At 40.0% G+C, this 8,772-nt stretch overlaps 1 long non-coding RNA gene across 1 annotated transcript in view; it reads left to right on the top strand.

Moving 5' to 3' along the window:
• Positions 1-8,440, top strand: part of LOC144222517 (uncharacterized) — a 57,738-nt gene extending 49,298 nt beyond the window's left edge. Inside the window, exon 2 of the long non-coding RNA XR_013332419.1 lies at positions 8,362-8,440. This is a non-coding gene — a long non-coding RNA (uncharacterized LOC144222517). The remainder of the gene's footprint in view (positions 1-8,361) is intronic.
• The last annotated feature ends 332 nt before the right edge of the window (positions 8,441-8,772 follow it).

Here is an 8,772-nt window from a genome sequence, read left to right as displayed (position 1 = left end):
AAAAAAAAAAAAAAAAAAAAAAACAAAAAAAAACCCTTCACAATTACTATTCACAAGGCTCAGGGTGCAGAAATGAAAGTTCTTCTGTTTCTCTGTAACTAAACCAAACTTGAAAGCCTTCATCTGTATGGCTGAAGAGTTAAACTTGTCAAGATCACCCTCCACCACATCTAACTTAGAATATGTTTCATTGGTTTTAAATTTCTGTCAGTTCCCTGCTCCAAAACTGTTTTCCAGACATTCCTCTCAAGTATAATAAGATGCTAAACAGTTAATGTAAGCACTTTTACCTGCCACGTATAAATTATTTTATCTTTATATCAACCCTGTGAGGAGTACAATATTATTTATCTCTCCTTCAGAGGTGCAGACATTGAGGTATGGAGAGGCAAATGCTGAAGGTTATACAGCAGGTGGCAGAGCTGACTTAAACCATCGAGTTCTTTTAGTGTATTTATTTATTTTGAGAGAGAGAGAGAGAGGTGGGGCGGGGGGGAGGAAGGGGGGGAGGGGCAGAGACAGAGTGAGAAAGAAGGAGTCCCTAGCAGGCTCTGCCCTGTTGCCGCAGAGCCCAATGAGGGGCTTGAACCCATGAGGCATGAGATTATGACTTGAGCCAAAGTCGGACCCTTAACCAACTGAGCCGCCCAGGCATCCCTAAACCATGTTTTGACATGAAACTCTGAATACTGGAAAAGCAATCACTGAGGGGCAGTTTTGATGCATGGGTTCAAGGAAGATCTCACAGAGCTGCCTCCCCGCACCATGAGGGAGCTCTGAGTCACCAGAGAGAAGTTCTGAAGTGGGTAGGCATTGGTAGAAAGTCTCACAAAGAACTGGCAGTTGAGCTGACGAAGCCAGAGGCTGTGCTGTAGGACAAGATACAATAGTGGAAGCCAGAGGGAACGGGACTAAATCTGGATTAGATGTACAGTTGGTTATGTAAGTCTCTGGGAGCACAGATTGCAGAGACAACTTCCAAAGCAGGGCGGTAATATGGTTTACACAGGTCAGAGGCTCCTACTCTGGAGACCTCACGGTTGGAATCCCAGCTCTTCCACTTGCTAGTTATGTGATTTGGAGCAACGTGACTTCCCTATGCTTTCATTTCACACATAAATTAAAGACTCTGAATATTGCATACATACAGGATTAAATGAGGTAATTTACAGGAGCAGCTTAGAATATTATGTGGTGACTATAATTTTACATGTTTGCCACTGTTTTATTCCTGAGAGGCATGCAGAAAAACAGTGCGAAAATCTCAAATTAACTGAAATTTATCAATGGAAATGTATCTTAAGCTAGAAGTAACTGAGTTTATCTTAAGAAGTTTTCCACATTAAAAAAAGAAAAAAGAAAAGGAGATTCCAAAGCGAAGTTCAGTTTAATTACAGAGACAAAAAGAAAGAAATTTACATTTCTGTACACTGCTTCCATTGTAAGACACTTCTCCTTGGTTCACCTCTGTTTTGACATATCATAGAAGTAGAGCCACCAACAGCTTGTTTTCAGACTATATTTTCAAGGATGTTTGTACAGTAAAAAGCCTTGGAAGAATTGTGTTTCCATCCATAGAAATTAAGGCACATTTGTTTATTGCTCAATAAAATTAAGATGGTATCTCTCTTCAGGGCAGTTTAGGCATGCTCACTGCCCCTTATAAACAATTCTTGTTCCCTAAACTCAGGGTTCCTCTCCTGTAGCATAACCTACTCTAAGTACAGGCATCATCTCTCCTTCATTGTATAGCTTAGTAGGAATAGGGTCCTCAGAAACTGGGGCAAATACTTAGTCTGGCTACTGCTATTACTGTGAATAGTAATAGCTTTGTCTCTGACCCAGAAGTCTCTTGTTTTTGGTCAGAATCCCTGACCCTGGCAGGCTAACTTGTCATTAGGGTAAAATCTCAGAACTTTCATATCCTATTCAGTATGTTATAAATATCCTAACTAAATAAAATTATTTAATATTGGGCAACGTGATTTAATGCTATCATTAGAATACTAACATTTTTACTTTTGTAAGTTTTTCAGTGTTCTGTTCTCAGGAAATATATATTTATAAGCATATATGTGTGTGTGTGTGTGTGTGTGTGTGTGTATATATGTATATGCTTGTTTTAGTCTTTACCCACAATATGTCTTTAAAAGATATTTATCTATATTTAAGCAGTAATTAAAGGTTTATGCCAGTGACCAAAGCTGTCCACATGTGGTCTGTTCTGAACACACATGCAGTCCAGGAGTATATTATTACCAAAGCTAAGAACAGTGCAGTGTACAGATTCTCACAGAGTGCAAATTCCATTTCTTCATCTGCCACATTCAGCTGAAGTCATGCACTCAGAATGCATTTACATTTCAAAATCAAGTTCACGATAGTACCTTGAAGAAAGTAACTAGAACAAATGGTGAATTCAGGACAATTATCCTTTATTTTATTATCTCTAATTGAAAACACTTGAGTCACATTTTTTAAGATTATTCAAAGAAACAGAAAACAAATCAGCTGCTGATTCCTCTAAAATCATATAATGAGATCACCAAAGCAAACACACAAGATATGTATTCACAATACCACAAACATCAAAGAAGGGAGTCAACGTTTTTCTCTAGCCCTACCCTAGGCCAGTCATTCTGGAATAACATGTTTCTGCCATCTGCCCATTTGTGAATGACTTGTAGAAACTGACATCTAAAATAACTTGATGGGCGTAATTAAACCTAACCAGTCTTGGCTACTTTCTCAAATGTCATAATAAAAGGGTGAAATTATATGCTAGACATAGCTGTTTTCCAAAGTGGGAAACATAAAAATTTAGGGAGACAAATTATAATGTTATGGGAGCAGTATTTTTACTGAGAAGACCCATGAATGTGGTGTTGCTGAGACATTTCTCCTCTTTCCCTCCTGTTGGGAGTTCCCACTCTTCTCTGCTTTATTCCTCCTCCACTTTTTCTACTCAGTCATTATCAAATACACTCATCTTGTTTAAATAACACGGTGCTTAACCTCCGTTTGATGTTGGGAATGTAGGGCTGCTGAAATTACAACCAGAAGGCTACGAGTAAGCGTGAGACAAATAAGCAGAGGAAAATAGAAAGAAATTTCATGTTTAAGCTTCATCAGGGCCAGAAAATGTTTTAAGTTCGAAGTGTGACATCTATTTTTGGAAGGAGGAAGCCAAGCTGACCATAGATAGTTTAACAGGGTAAAACTGGAGACACAGATAGCTATTTAGAGGTTGACCATTTTTTGGAGAGTAGCATGGTTACATATTAATATAGCCTCATGATCGCCCCTCAATACCTAAACGACTGTTCTACACTCTCGGACATTGAAAGAAAATCCAGTGAAATAAATCTTTTTTTTTTTTTTTTTTTGAGAAAGAGAGGGAGCAAGTGAGCAAGGGGCAGAGAGAATCCCATGAGGAACAGAGAGAGAGAAAGAGAAAGAGAGGGAGAGAGAAGCTGGGTCACCTGTAGTAGGGCTTGAGCTCACCCGATGACGGGCTCAACCTCAGGAGCTCATGATATCATGACCTGAACGGAAGTCAGATGCTTAACCAACTGAGCCACCCAAGTGCCCCATCCAGTAAAATGAACCTTAATCAGGATCCATTTTGTACCAGCCGTGCAGTTTTCAGACCCACTTAGACCAAAATTCCATCTTTGAAAGAGGTTTATAGTGACTGAGATAGTACCCTTAAGAATTACTGATCTTGGTTATATTCATTGTATTATTTGTAGTCGCCCAGGAAATATATACATGGATTACCTTCAGGCTGGGGGATTATTCAAAGGATATGTAAAGAATGCCATATATTGCAGTCTTTCTGGGCCACAGAGCTTTGAGGACTAGGGTACACAATGGATTTCATGGGTAAACAGAACACCAACTCAAAATGTTTGTGCAAAGAACTTGAACTAAATTAGCCCACCTCTTTCCTTTATCTAAAATGTATTTTTCCACAGTGACAGTGGGGCCAATATTCTGTCATTCGATAAGGAGCACTTGTATTATTCAGAAAGGTATGCTAAGCCACTTCACATGCCTCCCCAGTTTTTGGCCCATGTGTGCTAGACTTTGGCTTGAATTCCATTAACTAGTTTAATTGGTGCTCTTTTGGTTACAAACAAAAGTAAGTTTCATCTTTTTTATGCCATAGACATCTTTGTTGTTGGCATAGCCCAATCTCAGTAAAGATGGTATAAAGCCTAGAGCCAAAGGAAGGAGGACTCAGATAAACTAGGATTCTGTGTGCCTCTCTGAAGATTCCCTGCCTGCCAAAGTTTTCTTCGAGGCCGAAGCCATAACTACTGGTATCTCCCATCTTCCCAGCTCTGTCATTAGAGGGAAAAATGGTCTTTCATCCCGTTGTAAATAAAAAACAAAAGAAACAAAAAATCTCAGAGAGATTCTTATTGGTTGACCTGAGACGCGTGACCATTCTCATGGCCAGATAGTCCAGGAACTAAGAGTGGCAAGTGCATTAAGACCTTTTGTTTGGATTGAGGGGACAAAGAAAAGTTCCTCACACTCAAGGTCAGCAGATTAACAGTAGCTGTCTGCCATCCTGGGGGAAATGCCTGGTTTACTAAATATGACATGGGCAAAACTATAGCTATCTGTGGAAGAAAGAACCTCCCAAAGCTACCTAAGAGGGCAAGCAACTTAGACTTACAGAATCATGGTGCAGCCTGTCTGGGGCTTTAGTTCAAATTCCCTTCATTTGACAAATGGAGAGATGAACCCTAGAGACCAAAAGGGTAGTCCATACACGTGAAGCTTGCAAGTAATCATGTCCCTTCGAGCTGATAGAGCAAAATGACCATAGACTGGGTGACATAAATAAGACACATTCAGGGGCACCTGGTTGGCTCAATCAGTTAAGCATCTGACTATTGATTTTGGTGATTTTGGTTCAGGTCATGATCTCACAGTCCATGAGTTTGAGCCCTGAGTTGGACTCTGTGCTGTCAGCTCAGAGGCTNTCATGTTCTCAAATAAATAAGTAAACAAACAAACTTTAAAAAAAGAAGAAGTATTTATTTCTCACATTTTGGGAGTCTGAGAATTCCAAAATCCAGCCACTAGCAAATGCAGTAGCTGATGAAGGCCAGCTTCCTGGCTCATAGACAGCCTTCTGGTACTCAAGTAGCCTTTCCTTTCAAACATCAAACCACTTATGTGTGTATAGAGAGATTTAAATTTACAGTCCTGGAAGGACCGTGATCTTACCTTCTCCGTGTCTCTGTGACAAACATCAACTTACTAGAATGGAACTTTATACCAGAGAGATGAAGTTTTTCCTGCTAATCTGTGAGAAGTCACGAGCTAAATTTATTTCAACAAAGAAAAAAACGTTAATCTCTTCTGGGTGCTAGCTGGTCACATCCAATGCTAGGCTCTCCCCATCGCTACCTGTAATCAAATTTCGGTGTCTGGAGCTCTGTCGGGTGTAGGTTGCCTACCTGGATGTGAAATGGCCAGTGCAGTCACCTGTTCTCAGATGTTCACAACTGACCGTGAGGCCTCCTCCAGCCCCACAGCCCAGTTCTGTCACCACCTGTGGGTCCCAGCGCCCTCCCCACACTGCTCTGGGGCCATAGGACTCGAAGGGGCTGCTCCTAGGCCTTCATGCCTAGGTGCCAGCCTCCTCACCAAGCTGCCAACAAATACCAGCTTCCCCAGGACCAGACTGGTGCTGAGGATTCTCTGAGAAGTTAAAGCTCTTCCAGCTACCCTTTGAGAGCTTAGGCACAAGGTCTGCCCTTCTCAGATTCCTCCAAATTTACCTACATGTTTCCTTCACACACACACACACACACACACACACACAAACACACATGCACAAGCACACACACTGGGGGCTTTCACACCTCTTCTCAGGATCCTGTCAGTACCTGGTCTCTACTCTGTTCGCTAATGCTCCTCGCTTTCTGTTAAATTAGGGAAAGAAAGCTACTGTTTCATTTCCCCTGAACAATGTCTCATGGGACTGTATTTTATTTGTAATATATATATATATATATATATATAATATGTTATTTCTTTTTTATTGTTACTTCTTTTATTTACATATAGGTTGTTTGGGCTCTCAAGCTGAGAAGTGTAGAAATACTGAAAAACTACTCTTTGTTGAAGCATTCAGCTCTTTTTTTAAATTAGTTTATTTATTTTGAGAGAGAGAAAGAGCAAGCAGGGGAAAGGAAGAGAGAGAGGGAGAGAGAGAGAATCCCAAGCTGGCTCCGCACATTCAGCACAGAGCCTGATGCAGAGCCCGAACCCACGAACCGTGAGATCATGACTGAAACTAAGATTCAGGAACTTAACCAACTGAGCCACCCAGGCACCCCTAAGCATTCAGCTCTTTCACCTAAAAAACACTTGTTCTCCCAGACTTTGGTCATCATTAAACGATGCTAAGAGATCAACTCACTATTTTTTAAAGTGGTAAATAAAGGTAAAGAATCAGTATTTATCTTGCCTTCTCATGTGATGTGGGCCAAAATAACCAATTAATAGGAGGGGACATATATTTCAGCTTACAAATTAATAATAAATGTTAGAATAACAATATCATAAGTCTGAGATCTCTAACAAAGGACATCAGCCTCCACAAACAACACAAAAAGAGAGATAGCCAGAGAGTGTGTGCCTATTGGTGGAGAAACACCACCATCACCTATAAAATATTCTTGCCAAAATGAATTGAATAAATGAATGAATGAATGAATGAATTTGATCAAGCTCTACAGCCATTTTACAGGAGGCAGAGGATAGAGGAACATGGAAAACCACCCCTTGAGGATAGAATCAACAAAATCCAGATAGTGAAATGAAAAGAAAAATAACCCAGTTTCCTCACCAAATAAATTGCAAAGAGAAAAGGCAAGGAAAGGAAAGGAAATCTGTACAATAAAAGAGACTTAAAGTCATATTAACCAATCATAATATTTGGGTCATGTTTGGATCCAAGATTAGAAAAAAAGAGCATTTTAAAAAAGGACATGGTACATATAAGAAACTGTTTGATTAGATGTAGATGTTATTAAGGAATTGATATTTTGGAGGCATAATGATAACATTGCAGTTGCATTAAAGAGTCTTTGTCTTTTAGGGATGTGTACTAGAGCATTTACTGGTGAAAATATGTAATACCTACAATATGCTTCAAAATAACACAGGGATAGGGGCGCCTGGCTTTCTCAGTCAATAGAATGTCTGACTTCGGCTCAGGTCATGATCTCATACTCATGGGTTCGAGCCCTGCTTCGATCTCTGTGCTGACAGCTCAGAGCCTGGAGCCTGCTTTGGATTCTGTCTTCCTCTCTCTGCCCCTCCCCAACTCGCACTCTATCTCTCTCTCTCTCAAAAATAAATAAACATAATTATTTTAAAAATTTTAAACTCTTCAAACTAACACAGGGCTAAAGGCAATAATGAGCGTCTTGGATTGGAATCTGGAACAGAGAAAGAAAATTACTGGAAAAAAAAACTAGTGAAATCAGAATAAAGTCTAAATTTAATTAATAGTTATATATCAAAATTCATTCTTCATTTTAACGAGTATACTATGGAAAGGTAAGATATTTAACAACAAGAAAAACTGAATGAAGGCATGTTGAAATTCTCTGTGCTATCTTTGCAAGTTTTCTAAAAATGTAAAATTACTACAAAATTTGCAGTTTCTTCTTTAAAAAAGTAATGAGAAAGGAGAAGAAGATGGAGTTCTAGGTGGAACAAGGTTAACCATGGACTGGTGGTTTTGGGAACTGAGTGATGAGTACTTAGGGTTTACTACAGTACTATGCCTGCAGGTGAAGGAGTTGTAAATTCTTAATAAAAGTTGAGTAATTTTTAAAATATATTATTGTCTCTTCTATAGGCTCTTAAAAGTCTATATAAACCTTCAGAAGCTGGTAATTTGACACTTTATTCTGTGTATCATTCCTGCCATCAGGGGTGTTCAAACTCTAGGGCAAAGGGTAGCAGTAGAAAGTGTTGGGGGCTCCTGGGTGGCTCAGTCAGTTGAGCGTCCAACTTCAGCTCAGGTCAGATCTCACGGTTTGTGGGTTCACGCCCCGTGTCAGCTCAGGTCAGATCTCATGGTCTGTGCTGGCTCCTGTTTTGGATTCTGTGTCTCCCTCTCTCTCTGCCCCTCTTCCACTCATGCTCTGTCTCTCTCTGTCTCAAAAATAAACTATTTAAAAAAAGAAAAAGAAAAAAAAGAAAGTATTGGAAAACAGCAGAATTAAATATTGCCCAATTATACAATTTGCTTATTCTCTTTTGTTGTTAGACTTCCTCAAATTATTTACTCTTCCTTTTTTTTTTTTCTTTACCATTTTTCAGATCTCTGTCACCATGTGCCCATCCATGTATCAGTTGACATAAGGTCCCACTGTAATGGGAACATCCTGGCTTCAACAAGGTAGAAGCTTATGTCATTAACACATGAAATAAGTCTGGAGGTCCCGGTCCATGGCTGCCACAGCAGCTCCTCAGAGTTGTTGGTAACTCAGGCTCCTTACTCTCCCACTCATCAATTCCTGGGATGTTGCGTTTGTCCTCAGGCTTTCAAGAGAGGTTCTAAATTTTTTTTTTCATGTTTATTTTTGAGAGAGAGGTGGAGGGGAGAGAGAGTAAGTATGTGAGTGGGGGAGGGGCAGTGAGAGAGGGAGACACAGAATCTGAAACAGGCTCCCGGCTCTGAGCTGTGAGCACAGAGCCCGATGCGGGGCTCGAACCTGTTAACCGCGAGAT

Source organism: Crocuta crocuta, unplaced genomic scaffold (assembly GCF_008692635.1).
Source record: "Crocuta crocuta isolate KB4526 unplaced genomic scaffold, BGI_CrCroc_1.0 scaffold377, whole genome shotgun sequence".
NCBI lineage: Eukaryota > Metazoa > Chordata > Mammalia > Carnivora > Hyaenidae > Crocuta > Crocuta crocuta.
This window is presented reverse-complemented; position numbering and strand designations above follow the sequence as displayed.